This window comes from Lissotriton helveticus, chromosome 6 (assembly GCF_964261635.1).
Source record: "Lissotriton helveticus chromosome 6, aLisHel1.1, whole genome shotgun sequence".
NCBI classification, from domain to species: Eukaryota; Metazoa; Chordata; class Amphibia; order Caudata; family Salamandridae; genus Lissotriton; species Lissotriton helveticus.
In genome coordinates, this window is record NC_136067.1 from 1,911,989,595 (window position 1) to 1,912,005,950 (window position 16,356).

The following is a 16,356-nucleotide window of genomic DNA, read 5'->3' on the forward strand; positions in this document are numbered from 1 at the left end:
AGCAGAAGGCAGCCGATCTCAACTGACCTCACTAGACACTTTGACAGAGGCCACCAACCCAGGCACACACTCTCTCCATACTTACAGAGAATAGAGAGCAGGCCCACAGGTGGGAGTGGAGGAGAGGCTAAAGGAAGGGGGGAGGTGGTAGAATGCCAGGCAAAACTTAAATATATGGGATCTGTGAGCTTACAAAAAGTGGGAGGGATTTTAAACAGGATTTAGGGATATTGGTGGGAAATAAGAAGCACATGGGAGAGGGTGATGGGATGCCAAGTATTTATTTTCACTTTCCAAAAAGGTTTCAGAGACTGGGGAGATGTGGGTGGAAGCCAAAAGCCATGCTGTGACTCCTCTCCCCAGCAGAGTTGGCACATGGGAGCAGCTTATATGGAGGGTGATTGTGGGGGGCATGAGCAGGATGGATGCCAGGCAGTTTTCCATCTCAACATTTTAAGGGACACCTCAAACAACTCCAGCTTCGCTCTTATTGACTGCGTTGTTATCTGGAACTCCTAATCATGCCTACTCATTGATAATTCTGTTTATTGCATTTCATGTAAGGAAATATTGTATGGCCTAAAGAATACATGCATGGCTCGCATAGACGATACGACGATAAGACAGAAAGAAGCAAGGTCTGGTCGGTTTCATGAAGACTTTATATCTAGACCATTTGCTTTGGAAATCTGATCCAAACTAGAAGGTACAACTGATAAGGATGTCTAATTAATCATCAGTGTCTTCTGTGCAGTGATATAACTTCTGCACATTCAATAATTGTCCTCTTTGGAATGATCATGTGTCCGTAACAACGCAGTGCTCTTTACATGGCCATGCCAATGCCGTGTCTCTAGTTTTTTAAAATACAACAAATTTGCTATTTATGCACACAGAAAACTCTACGGGGCATATTTACAAGGCCCTACCACCACCAGAATGTCACGTTTTGTTTGACATTTTGGTGGCGATACGGGTTTTGCCTTATTTATATGACAGCGTAAGCCACTTAACATGCTTAATGCTGCCTTGTAAATAAGGCACCCTTTCATGCTATACTTAGCGGGAAAGGGGTGGGCAATGGATGTTGCGGTGGGCGTTCCGACACAACACCCATTGACTTTGATGCTGCCCCATATTTATAAGAGTGGAGTAAATATGGGGTTGTGCCAAAATTAAGAAATGCATTATTTCTCCACGTTTTTGCTGTTTTTATGTGTGCTGCATTGTGCAGCACACATAAAAACAGAAAAATACCATGCATGATTGTTTATGTACAGAGACGTGTCACTTCCTGCACATAAACAATCATTCGCAATTACCAATGTTGGAAAACGAGGCAGTATCTGTGAGGCCTGCACAAATAACATGACACATTTGTCCTTCACTGGGAACCAAACACCCTAGGGCAGCGCCTGACTCTCAGAGGGTAGCGTTGCAGAGCAGTCTGAGGCTTACTCAAGGGAGGTGGTGTGGGCTAGTAATCGCCATTTGCAGGTGACCGCCCGGACTTGCTCCAGAACGGTCGCTCCCCCCTCACTCCCTGATCCCACATTCTGTTGGTGCTGCTGATCGCTGCATTGCTGCATTCGGTATCGTAAACTGTGCTGTGTGTCATTTGAGATTTTACTGTATTTGCCTGGCATCGTAGCTCGATTTTAAGAGCTTTCAGTTCACCTTAATTTGCCTTTCGCGCCGCTCGCTCTGCTCTGCATTGCAGCGCGACATTTGTTGTGGCTCTCTCTGCTTGCTGGCACTTTGGCTGTACTCTAGACGCTTTGGTCCATTTGCTGCCCCTGCCTCGCTTTCCCTTTGACCCTCCATTTTGTTGTCTTGGTGTTCCCTGGCCCGCCCCTCCTCCCCGCTACCGCCTCCCAGCTGCTGCCCCTCCCATGATCCGCTCCCTCCACTATCCATTTAAGGCAGATGCCCCAACGCGCAGCGTCCACGCGCTGCGGCCGCGCCGAAGGTGCGCCAAAGGTAAGCCCGTCTACGCCCGTCCGCGCCTGGACCGCGCCCAGCGCCAGACCCCCTGGTCCCCGCCACACCCAACCCACTAGAGTCGCTTATGCTGCCGCAACTCTCCTCGCCCTCAACCCCGGACGCACACCTCATTGCTGCGTTGCCTTCCCTGGACGTACCCACGGCCCTTTCGCCTGCGTCTCCTGCAAGTTCAACTGCTCCAGAACCCTCACCAAATCCACTCCCTCCGCACAAAGCACCGACTCTGACCGCCTGAAATGCATACTGCTTAACACCCGCTCAGTCCACAGACACGCAACTGAACTCTGGGACCTACTCGACACTGCGTCACCGGACATCGCCTTCCTCACAGAAACATGGATGAACACATCCTCAGCACCCGACATCGCCATAGCCATACCGGACTCGTACAAGATTATCCGCAAAGACCGCACCATTCAGACAGGAGGAGGCATCGCCATCATTCATAGGAACACCATCAAAATCACGACTAGCTCCGACGACAATCTTACAACCGCCGAACATCTCCACTTTCAGATCCACACCGACCCTAGGACCACACTCAGAGGCACCCTCATTTACAGGCCCCCAGGCACCCGCACTCAATTCAACGCTGACTTCACAGAATTCGCCACCCCACATGCCCTCGCCTCCGAGAACTACATTCTGCTAGGAGACCTCAATTACCACCTTGAAAACAAACACGACAGCAACACCACCACCCTTCTGGAGAACATGAACAACCTCGGACTCAAACAACTTGTTAATACCCCCACCCATATAGCCGGACACACGCTCGACCCTATCTTCACCTCCAGCAAGCACATCTCCTTCGACCGCACCACAGCTCTCCACTGGACGGACCACAGCTGCGTACACTTCAGCTACAAAACCACCCTGACCCACAACCACCCACAACCTATTCCTCGGAGAAACTGGAACAAAATCACCTCTGACCAACTCCTCGCTTCACTCAACCAAAACCCTCCCACCCTCTCATTGGACCCTAACCAAGCGGCCACCAATCTCAAGCAATGGATCTCCCACAGTGCTGACGAATTAGCACCCCTGAAAAAGCACCAGATCAAATCAGCAAGCAAAAAGGCTCCCTGGTTCAATGATGACCTAAAAAAATCCAAGAAGCTATGCCGCACCCTGGAGAAAACATGGAGAAAAAACCCAACCAACGACAACATGGCCACCCTCAAGGCAGCCACCCGCAAACACCATCAACTGATTCGTTCAGCCAAGAAATCAGCATTGAAGGATCGTCTCGACAACAACTCTCACAATAACAAGGAACTTTTCAACATCGTCAAAGAATTCACCAACCCCACCGCAGCTTCCAACAACATCACTCCCTCCCAAGTCCTATGCGATGCGTTATCCTCCTTCTTCTACAACAAAATTGCCGACATCCACAACAGCTTCGAGAATACCCCCAGCAATCAACACTCCCCAGCCCCCTCAGATCCTACTCCACCAACTAACATCCTCAGCGCCTGGAACCCAATCACCTCTGAAGACACCATCCGCCTAATGAACTCAATCCACTCTGGCTCGCCAACAGACCCCTGCCCCCACCACATCTTCAACAAAGCCGACGCCATCATCGCACCCCATCTCCGTGATGTCATCAACTGCTCGTTCAACTCTGCCACCTTCCCAGATAGCTGGAAACATGCCGAACTCAGCGCTCTTCTGAAGAAACCCACAGCAGACCCCTCTGAACTTAAAAACTACAGACCCATATCCCTCCTCCCTTTCCCGGCCAAAGTCATTGAGAAAGCCGTCAACAGCCAGCTCGCTGCCTTCCTTGAATCCAACAACTCCCTCGAACCCTCTCAGTCCGGATTTCGGGCCAAACACAGCACCGAAACCGCCCTCATTGCAGCAACAGACGACATCCGAAATCTACTGGACAACGGAGAAACAGTGGCCCTCATTCTACTCGACCTCTCAGCCGCCTTCGACACAGTCTGCCACAGCACCCTCATACAACGCCTCAGCAACATCGGCATTCAAGGCAAAGCCTTGGACTGGATCACCTCGTTCCTAGCAGGGAGAACTCAGAGAGTCCGACTTCCCCCTTTCAACTCAGAGGCCACTGAAGTCATCTGTGGAGTCCCACAAGGATCCTCACTCAGTCCCACCCTCTTCAACGTCTACATGAGCCCACTCGCATCCATCGCGCGTCAACATAACCTTAACATCATCTCCTACGCTGACGACACCCAGCTGATCCTTTCCCTCACCAATGACTCCAACACCGCCAAAACTAATCTGCACGAAGGCATGAAAGAAGTAGCCGAATGGATGAAACACAGCCGCCTAAAACTCAACTCAGACAAAACGGAGGTGCTCATCCTAGGATCTTCCCCATCTGCCTGGGACGACTCCTGGTGGCCTTCCGCCCTGGGCACAGCACCCACACCCACAGACCATGCACGCAACCTTGGCTTCATCCTAGACTCCTCTCTCTCGATGTCCAGACAAGTCAACGCAGTCTCATCCTCGTGCTTCAACGTACTTCGCATTCTCAAAAAGATCTTCCACTGGATCCCCCTCGAGACAAGAAAGACCGTCACCCACGCACTGGTCACAAGTCGACTGGATTATGGTAATACATTATACACAGCAATCACAGAAAAATCACTGAAAAAACTCCAACGCATCCAAAACGCATCAGCGAGACTCATATTAGACGTCCCTCGCCAAGATCACATCACCGGACACCTAAAAGACCTCCACTGGCTTCCCGTCAACAAAAGAATTACGTTCCGTCTTCTCACCCACGCACACAAGGCCCTCTACAATCTAGGACCCGAATGCCTCAGCTCTCGACTGTCCTTTTACAAGCCCACCCGCCAACTAAGATCGTCCAATCAAGCCCTCGCCGCAGTCCCGCGCATCAGAAGATCCACCATGGGTGGAAGATCCTTCTCCTTCCTGGCTGCCAGGACCTGGGACTCACTCCCCACTCACCTCCGCCTTACTCAAGACCACATCTCCTTCAGGAAGGGACTTAAAACCTGGCTATTCGACAAATAATGAACCCCTTCCTCAAGCGCCTTGAGACCCTCTGGGTGAGCAGCGCGCTATACAAATGCCCGAACTTGAACTTGAACTTATTCGCCACAACGCAGGCATCCTTGCACGATGATGCAAGGGAGACTGCGTTGCCGTTAGGCAGCTGTTAGTGCCAGCACAGGGTGAAACGCAGGGCTGCACCGTATTGTTGTAAATACGGTGCAGCCCTGAGTTTCAGAAGTGACGAAGCGTGGCGTTAAGCCAAGAAGGCTAACGCCGCACTTAGTCATTTCTTTGTAAATTTGCCCCTAAGTCTGTTACAGTTACATAGATGCAAACTACTCCTGCGTTACGGGTGTGAGACAAAGATGTGAATGAATGTGAGTTTATGAAAGAGCTATTGCTAGAAAGTGTACATCAAGCCGAAGATTAATTATTTATTTATTTATTTATTTATTTATTCATTTAACACTGTTAAAGGCTCTTGCCTTAAATTCACTGTAAGGCATGAACATATCAGATGTTGTCTATAAGCAAAGGCAAGTAAGACTATCCACAGCAATGCTTGGTGAGCATAAATGGCTTATTGCGTATTATTTAATGTTCTGAAATACAGATGACTAGATTGGGCAATAGTTTGAATATTACATTGTTCGACCAAATACGCATCTTCTTTGCCATATTTAGGACTATTTCTTATTATAATAAGCATTCACCGTGCAGAATAGAGCATATTTGGAGTAGGTGCAAGAAGCATATATTACATAGTTTGAGAAGTGTGCACAAAGGTAAATATGCATGCGCATATTTTCCCACATGTATATTTACTACAACGCTTAAGTGAAACTCCAGAATGTTTTGCTACAGATCATTTCCGGGTGTAGATTAACACTTAGGGATTGACTTACATGTATCTACCCCTCAAATCAGGGAGTAGAAGTCTTTTAACAGGTTATGAGTCTAATGTTACTATTTGTAACTGTGAACTCGTAGTTAGAGATCTCTGCCACAGTGTCAGTAATTTCCCTAAAGGAAAGTATAAGAAAGTTATTAAAGATTATTGTACTTGTTATTTACAAAAGTATTAAAAGTATTTTAATGTAAACTATAAAAGTAAATTAATTACAAATATTTATTTTTGAAGCTATAATTTATAAAATAGAAATGTGACAGTATATTAACTCATCAAGTAAAAATGTTTATTTAATAATTCTTTCATTTAAAACATTAATCTTGTTAAAGATACATTATAAAGAATTAAAAATACCAAACTTTGGGTCCGATTATGATGTCGGTGGGTCCAACCGACATCCAGCTGAGCGGTAGGTCCACCGCATCATGATGTGGTCGGTCGGACTGCTTCCAGAGGAGGGACTGCTCATTGCTTCCCAAGGGCTCCGATCGTAGTCCCTACAATAGGGTGGTGCCTGCTCAGGCACCGCCATAGGGTTTACGATGCCCTTTCCGTCAGCCTTTCCATGACGGTCCGACCACCTTACAAAAGCCATCGGAAAGGGAATTTGGGATGCCTAGCAAGGCCTCATCCCCACCTGGGCCTCTGTTATGAGGCCCCGGGAGGCACCTGTGGTGTCACCACAAACATCCATGCCCCATGTGCCAGGCACTGTGTGGTGCCTGGCACACGGTGCAGGGATGTTTGTAAACATGCCTTTTATCATTGGGGTTTGTGCTGCAGCCCTTTTCCGGGTCCGCAGCTCAAGCCTCAATGGCAAAAGGCATATAGGCGGTCGGATCATAATCTATTGGGCTGTACCGCTGACTCCCTGTCGGTCGGTCCTATTCCCGCAACAATGGTATCGTAATCAGTCCATGTCTGTTTTATTTTTATGTAGTATGTAGTACATTTAATTTAAACAATTTTGTTTAATTAGTTTCATTTTGTAAATGTTTTAATAAAAGTTTACAAAATTAATTTAACTACTTTAAAGTAAATGTGTTATTGACCTACAAAATACTATGATAATTATGGAATAATTACGCTTTAATCACTTTGATGTTTTTTACTGTTTTGCCTTGAAATATACAATATTTTAAGTACACCATCTTGTCCCATGCTTAACACAAAGAGCTTTATTATTAAAAAGAATGGTATAACTATAAGGCATTTCTTTTATGAAATGTGGTGTGATTTTTTCACCCAAAGGTGGCAGAGAAGGAACAAGTTAGCTATAAAAACTTAACTCTGTTGCACCACAGAACTTTTTCCATTTGCATTTATTCATTGTGTCTATAATATAACCATCAAAGCAATAAAGGCGTTTGGTGTCACAAGGCATCAGAAGAGCTAACTAATTATTCAATGGGGGGTTTGTGATATCTTTTTTTAAAACCAAAAATGCTCATTTCACAAGGAAATAAAGTCAGGAGACACTCATTTACATTAAAATAAAATGCAAGTGCCGAATTTAATAAATGTCATGTTTAAAACAGAATAATTACAGTGTTTAAACTTCAATTACAAAATCACATCAAATACACACAGCAGACCCCAGTGGTCACTGGGGAATAACCCACAGTCCAATTTCTCCAATCCAAGTAGGTCCAATGTACGTGGGTTAATATGGCCTCCATCCTTTAATTTTCTTCCTTTAATGCTCTGAAGAATATGTCATCAAACCTCAGTCTGCAGGTATAATGAGCTCTCAAGTTATTATTCATTGTTCTGTCCCTCGTGTAATGACACTGCTCAGGTTTACCTAAGCACTCCCAAATGTCCAAAATGTTACGTGGAGGGCCTCTGTTGTGTTCCTTCTTGTTACAGTTTCTAGGCAATGTTATGTTATTCTAGATTGGAATGTTGTCACGGTAGATTGGTGCTGGACTAGGAGATGCAAGGATGTGTTCACTTTGGCTCCAGACAATAAAGAACTTGTACACTTGGAAATTGTGTTTGTCGTGTGTACACAACAAACTTGGCAACGAGTGTCTAGAGCTGAACCCACGCAGGTGTGCCAAGGGAATGATAGGCCAGGAATGAGTTTCGGTCATTGGAAGAAAGGCTGAAGTAGGAGCATTTTCTCTTGAGGTGGACACACTCGATTAGGATTTTCATAGTGCCACTAAAGTGTAGAGCACGTGTGCCAAGGAGGACACACCAGGAGCTACTCATTTTGGATATTTGCAAATCAAATCGGAGAGGCGTAATGGATGAAGGAGCAGTGCACTAAATTACTACTGAGGATTAACTTTCGTTGTGCGGTCTATGCTGGTCTAAGAAAAAAAAGAGAAACCACTGGAAGTGACCGAAGCGAAGAATTGGCATCCTTGAATTCTTGGCCGGAAAATCTATGTTACCGAGCTTACACCTTGTTTACCTTCAACGTTCAGGTCAACGTTCGTCACAACCATCTGCGAGCAGTGAATGTTTTCCTTTGAAGACACTGACACTTTGGAGGCGTCCACGCTCCTTCATCATTCTCTTGTAGTGACGATAGGCATTGCGTCGAAGCGTGAACGTCACCGCGTCAATCACATCTACATGCAAGGCCAATTGTACATGACATTACGCAACAACTTTTTCCCTGCCCACAATAATTTACTCAGCAGAACATCGGGAAGCTGCACTTCTCAATTAAGTAAATTTTTTTATCATTTCTGATGTGACAAATTCACTGTTGGAGGAGTTTTGGAGAGGGAGATTGCGGATTGCAGGTTCTGCTCACCTGTGACTCCTTAAGTTTTTTTATTGTCAAGGTGTCAAATCTTGGGCTGTATAGTTATCATTTGTTTGTTCTTTGCTTTTCTCATTTCTTTGTTACTGTGTCCCTTTCTGCTTCTATTATAACTCTAGAATTAGTAATGGCTACACAAAATCTCTCAATTTGGACTTCCCATGCATTTTGGCCTTCTGGACCTGAACCAACTTCAAAATGGACTGAATGGAAAGACTCTTTTTTAGGTCTCGTGGCGTTAACCGCGCGAAAGCGCGGTCTCGCCAGAGACCTATTGTTACCGACGCAGCTTTCCAGGAGACAGGACCTGGCCACGCGCATGGCAATTGGAGCGTGCCACGTGCTCGCGAACGCTCTCGCTATGGCCGTCTCCTGTCTCCTGGGAAGCACCAACACACACGCATGCGCACACACAGACACATGAGCGCCCATACACGCACGCACACATACAGAGACACCCCCCGCCGTCGCACACATACACACACACACGCGCGCACACCCACACACACACACACACACAAGCGCACCGAGACCCCCGCCGCTCCCCCCTCAACTGAAGCCCACTTACCGCCACTCCGGACTTCTTAAGCAGCTACAACTCTCAGACGGGATACCAAAGAACGAACCCCGGCATCTACTTTTCACTGATATTATTGCGCAGGCGCGGCCCTGCTACCCTTCACCATAAAAAGTGCATGTGCACTCTCACGGTGTTTTTTAACAGCACATCCGTAGTTTGTTATTGGTACTGGTTACTTTGACGCATGCGCAGTGTTATTGTACTAGCTGGTAGGTGGCGCTGTATCCAGCTCTCCATGCGATGTTTGAGCCCTCCCAGCCTCTCTCCGCAGGCTGGTCCAACAGCGCCCCCATGATCACCAACCAGCCTAAGGTGAGGACTCTAGAGTAATGAGGGGTGAGCTGGGCGAGAGAAGTCTGGACTGCCTAACTCGGGATTTTCTGAGTAAAGGACCATAGAGAGGACGTGACTAGAATCATGGGCTACAGTGAAACATCTCTAGTCTGAGTGATGTGGCGAACTGTTCTAGCTCCTTGCATTTTGGGCCATAGCTTCCAGATAAGTCTGTATTATGTGTGACACCAAAAGTATTTGTCCTACATTGACGTGAGCATCTTTCATCATATTTGGAAAAGCAAAATCAACAACTTAAGAACGTAAATTGCCTGAAGGTGCCATACATAAACGGGTCCACTGGTGTGCTATGTTGTGACCTGTAGTTTTATCTTTAGCACAGTAAGGAGTGCTGGGATAGGAAGAAACGGGTAAGATTCTGAAAGTTGAGAGGGAACCGGGATCCAAGGTAATCTCTACGAATTGACTTATCTGTGTTTCAGTGCTGCATGCCAGCAGCTGCATATTCTGTTTGCTCATGTGGACCTGTAGAGAGCTCATTTTCCTTTCCTGCACATAATGCACATCAGTCCTGAGACATGGAATGCAACAGTAAACAACATGAGTTAGGGGCACAGAGAAAGGGAATATAGAGTGATGCGGTCATCAATCTGTGGTTAGGGCATAGAAAGAAAAACATGATGACATACTTTGCAGTATTCTAGCAAAAGCCTGAAAGAGAGGACAATTGAGAGGAGGGCTAGATAAGCCTTGCATACTGAATTCTGTGATAACCGGCCTCTGTTGTGGATCGTATCGGATTACATTTAGTTACTGGCCTCAGTTAAAAACCATAGAGCGGAGGATAAACCAGCATGAGCCAAACACTTCATGTCCATGCTGTTGTGGTTAGTTATTCCTTTTACAAACATCCTAAAGTAGAAGCGGATATGCACTGAATCTGTGAACACCAGAAAGGTGTAGTACAACAGCCTTTGAACGTTTGGTAAGGACTCCAACACAGCTCAGTTTGTTTTCTCGTTGGTGTTGGTATTTGCCTCTCTTTTAAGTTTCAAGGGAGGCTCAGAAATACAGGCACTTTCAGGAGGCGTCAGCCCCGTGCGTGAGGTGCATCATCAGAGCTGTTTGAATAATAACTGCGTCAGCCCCGTGCGTGAGGTGCATCATCAAAGCTGTGTGAATAATAACAGCTGTGAGCCCGTGCGTGAGGTGCATCATCAGAGCTGTGAATAATAACTGCGTCAGCCCCGTGCGTGAGGTGCATCATCAGAGCTGTGTGAATAATAACAGCTGTGAGCCTCAGGTGCATCATCAGAGCTGTGTGAATAATAACAGCTGTGAGCCCGTGCCTGAGGTGCATCATCAGAGCTGTGTGAATAATAACTGCGTCAGCCCCGTGCGTGAGGTGCATCATCAGAGCTGTTTGAATAATAACAGCTGTGAGCCTGTGCCTGAGGTGCATCATCAGAGCTGTGTGAATAATAACAGCTGTGAGCCCGTGCCTGAGGTGCATCATCAGAGCTATGTGAATAATAACTGCATCAACCCCGTGCGTGAGGTGCATCATCCACATTGCTCAGGTCACCCAAATTCCTGCACTCTACCACACTGCTTTCAAGGACAGCATACTCTTGCACACACTCTCACTGCTCACCAATTCAAAGTTTGCTAAACATTTTATGCGACGCATTGTCATACACAATGTCAATAACTCAAACTTTAATGCTACGAGACCTATTGCATTGCAAATGCTTGTTTTAAATGATATTGCAGCAATTGATGAAGCAGAAAAAATGCCTGCCACACAAAAGAAAATAATTCTGTTACATTCTTTAAAATCATATGGTTTGAAAGTATATAATCAAATGCCTACAATTCCAATTGTGGGGGAGAGCAGTGTTTCCCTTGCAGCATTCAAAGACCTAGACGTTTATTTTGCACCTAAAGTATGTCTAGGCATAATTAGATATAATCTTTTTCAGTGTAAGCAACAGGAAAGTGAAACTGTTGATCAATATGTTGCAGAACTTAAAAAGCTGGCCATTAATTGTAAATTTGGAAGGCTCCATGAGGTTCTGGCCAGAGATCAAATAGTTAAGCATAGCAATAATCAAGCCATACAGGAGCGTTTATGGGTACATGTGGTTTCCCCATCTAATTGATGTTATTAATACTGTGTGTAAGGGTGAAATACCTGGAAGATGTGCAAATGGGCCGTCTGGGTAAGGGGACAGATTCTGAAATTGTTGCCAGAGTTAATAACAAACCTATGGTTAGGTTCTTTAAAACGCAGCTCAAACTAGTGCTATCACTAGAGTTAGATGCTACAGGTGTGACAGCAGAGATCATTTGGCTTACAGCAAATCTTGCCCTGCATTAAAACAGAAATGCAGTCATTGTGGATTAATTGGTCACTGTACCAGAGTGTGTAGGAATAAAAGAGATGGCGTGAAATGTGTATTAGAAGATGACAGTCAAAATAATGAGGTGGAGGAAATATATAGTAATGATTCTAGTAATGTTATGAATCTCTCCAACAGACTAATTCTTAATATAAATGATGACGTTATTATGAACAAACCTGAGTGTATGTTAAATATGGAGGCATTGAAATAAAATAAAATCCAGACTCAGGTTCGCCTTATACCATAATTAATGAACATTTATGAAGGAGCAGGTTTGTTGGTAAAGTGGGCACCAATTTATATGAACCAGATATTCATACTCAGAGATATTCAGGACAGGCAATCGATATGTAAGGTTATAGATGGTTTACATTTAAATTTAAGGGAAGAAGTGCTTGTGCAAAACTGTATAAAGCAAGGAAAGGTCCACCTGTCTTAGGATGGATTGACCAATGCAAATTGCGTATCATTTTAGACACTAACAGGGTGGATCAAGTGAAAGTAGTGGATGAGGGAACTAAAGTAGCGGCTATGGTGTTTCGTGAATCTCCAAAAGCGTTTAGCTCAATGTTAGGGAACCTAATACACTTTGAACATTGTATTGTTTTAAAAGAAAATGCTGTACCCAAAATACATAAAGTGCGAACATTCCCATTATGCTGAGGGAGGAAGTACCTGCTGAACTGAACAAACTCGTTTTTGCAGGGGTTATCGAGCCTATTGAAGGCTCTGAATGGATTTCTCCATTGGTCGTAACTCGACGTAGCAATGGCAATATCCGTCTATGTGTAGATCTGCACCATTTAAACATCAACATTGAAATAGATCGCTTTCTATTAACAAGAATCAACAAAAGGATTAGCAGCTTAAAGGGTGCAAAGTTTTTCTCGACAATAGATTTGTTTGCAGCTTACCATCAGATTTTACTAACACCTGAATCCCCATGAAATTCACAGCATTCATTACTCCAACTGGATGTTTTCTATTTAAAAGTCTGCCCTTCGGGTTTGCATCAGCTGCCGCAGTATTTCAGTGATTAATGTTTAACTTGTTCAACAGAGAAGCTGGTATTAATTCTTTTCAGGATGATATCCTGGGCATTGGAGAATACAGAAATACTTATGATACTAGGTTAAGACGGGTGATGGATATTTTAGGCAAGAATGGTCTAAACGTGGAACTAACAAAATGTAAGTTTGCTGAGCAGAAAGTGTCATATTTAGGACTTAAAATTGGTGAGAATGGAGTTAAACCCAAGACCTCATTGGTAAATGCTATCAAAGAAGCTCCAGTCCCTAGTTGTAAGGAAGAATTGAGGTTCTGTTTAGGACTGGTGGAATATTGCTAGAAATGTATTCCACATTTCGCAGCTAGAAGTTTTCACACGAGGCAGTTATTTAAAAATAAAGTGAAATTTGAATAGTCGGATGCTTGTCAAGAGGGGTTTCAAGCACTCACACCCACCATTAACAAGGTACAGGCATTGGAATGTTTTGACCCTAATTTGGACAGTTGTAAAACTCCTGGCGCTAGTGGAAAGGGAAGAGGAGCAGTGTTATCTCAAAGAGACAAAGAAGGAGGATAATTAATTGTATCATTTGCTTCTCAAGCATTGACTCCCTCAGAAGAAAATATCCTGCAATTGAGCAAAAAGCACTAGCTTGTGAATGGGCATCAGACCACTTCAGGGCTTTCATTTGGGGGAAACCTGTTGTAGACAGTCAAGTGAAAGATACTGTTAGGCAATTGATGATGGTTTGACAAATGAGGAGGTTGTGGATGACAGTAGCAGTCAAGGTGTTGAAGTGGCAGGACAGGAGAAACCAAATGGTAAGGAAGGTAAGATGTTGAGGATGAGTAGACCACCAAAATGGATGGAAGGTTATGTACATGAAAGTATAAATGCTCAAAGCTCTAAATAATTCTTTATTAGAGAAGGTAATTGTGATGTATTTCAATATGTAGTATTGTTAACCTTTAGTTTTTTTTATATAGTTACAAGTTTCCTTTGGTTTTCGATATTGTGTAAAGAAGGGGATGTGTTGAGTTCTTTCTTGTTACAGTTGCCAAGCAATGTTATGTTATTCTAGTTTGGAATGTGATCACAGTAGATTGGTACTGGACTAGGAGATGCAAGGGCGTATTCACCTTGCCATGTGTACACAACAGCCTCCTATTTTATATACCTCTTGATCTCTAGGATTGGTATCCCCAGCAAATATGACTGTTAAAAACTCTGGAGCATTTTATTTTTTTAACACAATGTTGAGTTAAAGCGTTCCTTAGCATGTTCCTTAGCATGTTCCTTTGTACTCTCCAGATGAGACATCATGAGGCACAGGTTGTTACTAGATACATTGTATTAACCATAAGGAGGTTTCTCATCAGGGATAATGAATGGAAAGGTGTTATTTCTTGACTGATCAACTTAACCTTAGATTTCTTCAACATAATGTCAGTAAAATAGCCATATTCGTTACCTGGAATGATGGTAGCTGATTGCTCTCTTCTCCAGGTGGGCAAGGTAATGAGGAATGACTTCCTGCAGAAAAACAAAATCTGGGCTGTATAATGCAAATTGGAGCAGACGCTATGAGCCCTTTCTTGTAGATTTGACTCATCCAGGCCATCAATATTCCACGAGAGGAAAATAAGTCCACTGTTATCTTCCTGCTGAGCATCATTTTACTGCTGTTGGGAATAACTGCATGAGCATCAGCTGTCAAGTCGACTAAAGTTTCTCCTGCTGATTGAGGAGGCTAGTGCTTTTCTGGTTTCCGGGGTACATCTTGGTGGGAGGGCCTTTCACCATCAGGATCAAGATTTTGTTCCACCAAGGGCTCACAAAATGAATTCAGTGATCTTTCCATGTGCCAATAGTTCTCAGACAAGTAACACTGAGTCACAGCTTCTGATAGCTGCAAACTCATCACACTGCTGTGCTCGGTTCCTGATCTAAAGGCTCTCTGCAGCCTTCTCGTCCATACCCTCAAGAGCAAGGATGCCACCATCATCCTTCACAACCATACTCTCCTCAGACATCACCTAAAGCTGCACATGAGCTGAGGAGAATCTCTACAGGAAACAGCCAAGGCCTCGCCTCTGGCTGCTGGTAACATTGTAAACGATACAGAAAAGGGGGTGGTGATGAACAGAGTGTCTGAATTAAGCAGACCACTCTTACCCAGTCCAAAGATCAGGGCTTGATCCATCACCGTTATTTAGCTCACTGCCCCATCCCAGCTCAGAACCTGGCTATATGCAAATTAGTCTGTCCCTGGCCCAGTGCATCATGGGAACAGGGCAGACCAAACTACCAAGCCAATTCTTCACCAGAAAGGAGACAAGCTTCCGGGGACCGGTTTCTGGCATTTCAGCCGTCACATTGTAAACTGCAGGAAGACAAAGACTCTCTAATAATTATATAATTTGTTTAAAATAGTAACATTTAAATAATAGTGTATTCATTTAATAATTATATATAATTTGTTTAAAATGTTAACCTTTAAAATAATAGTGTAGTTATTTAATATTCTATACTAATATAATAAAGAGAGAGCTCAAACCTTTGAGGCGGGTAATCTCAGGAACCACAGCACCAATCACAACACCCAATACAGCGTTGGAAAGGACAGTTGCAGCAGAAGGACATAGGCTATGCAGACGCCCACCATATACATTTAAAAGGTAAAAGAACCGTGCCAGCAAAGTAGTCCCTTGTGGGCGTGTCTGCGTTGTGCTGTGGGCGGGTGCTGGGGGCGTGTAAAACGCTGGGGGCGTGTGGTAAGTTCCGCCCTTCATGCCATGTCTCATATCGTGTGCTAATCCCACCCTGCTCCCTTTAAATACCCCTACACCCCATAATCATAACCCACCCTTACTCCTTAAAATACCCCAACACCCTTAAACACTAACCCATCTTAACCCTATAAATATACCCTGTACCCCAAAACCCAAACCTATCCCTAAACCCTAAAAATACCCCTGTACCCCAAAACCCAAACCTAGCCCTGAACCTTATAAATACCCCTGTACCTCAAAACCCAAACCTACCCCTGAACCCTAAGAATACTCCTGTACCCCAAAACCCAAACCTAGCCCTGAACCCTAAAAACACCACTGTACCCCAAAACCTCCCCTGAACCCTAAAATACCCCTGTACCCCAAAACCCAAACCTAGCCCTGAACCCTTAAAATACCCCTGTACCCCAAAACCAAACCTACCCCTGAACCCTAAAAATACCCCTGTACCCCAAAACCAAAACCTAGCCCTGAACCCTAAAAATAACCCTGTCCCCCAAAACCCAAACCTACCCCTGAACCCTAAAATACCCCTGTACCCCAAAACCCAAACCTAGCCCGGAACCCTAAA

General features: G+C 44.7%; 1 pseudogene; it reads right to left on the reverse strand.

Annotated features, from left to right (window-relative positions):
- Positions 1–7,489: 7,489 nt before the first annotated feature.
- LOC144761951 (tyrosyl-DNA phosphodiesterase 2-like) lies at positions 7,490–15,026 on the reverse strand (annotated as a pseudogene).
- Between the last annotated feature and the right edge of the window lie 1,330 nt (positions 15,027–16,356).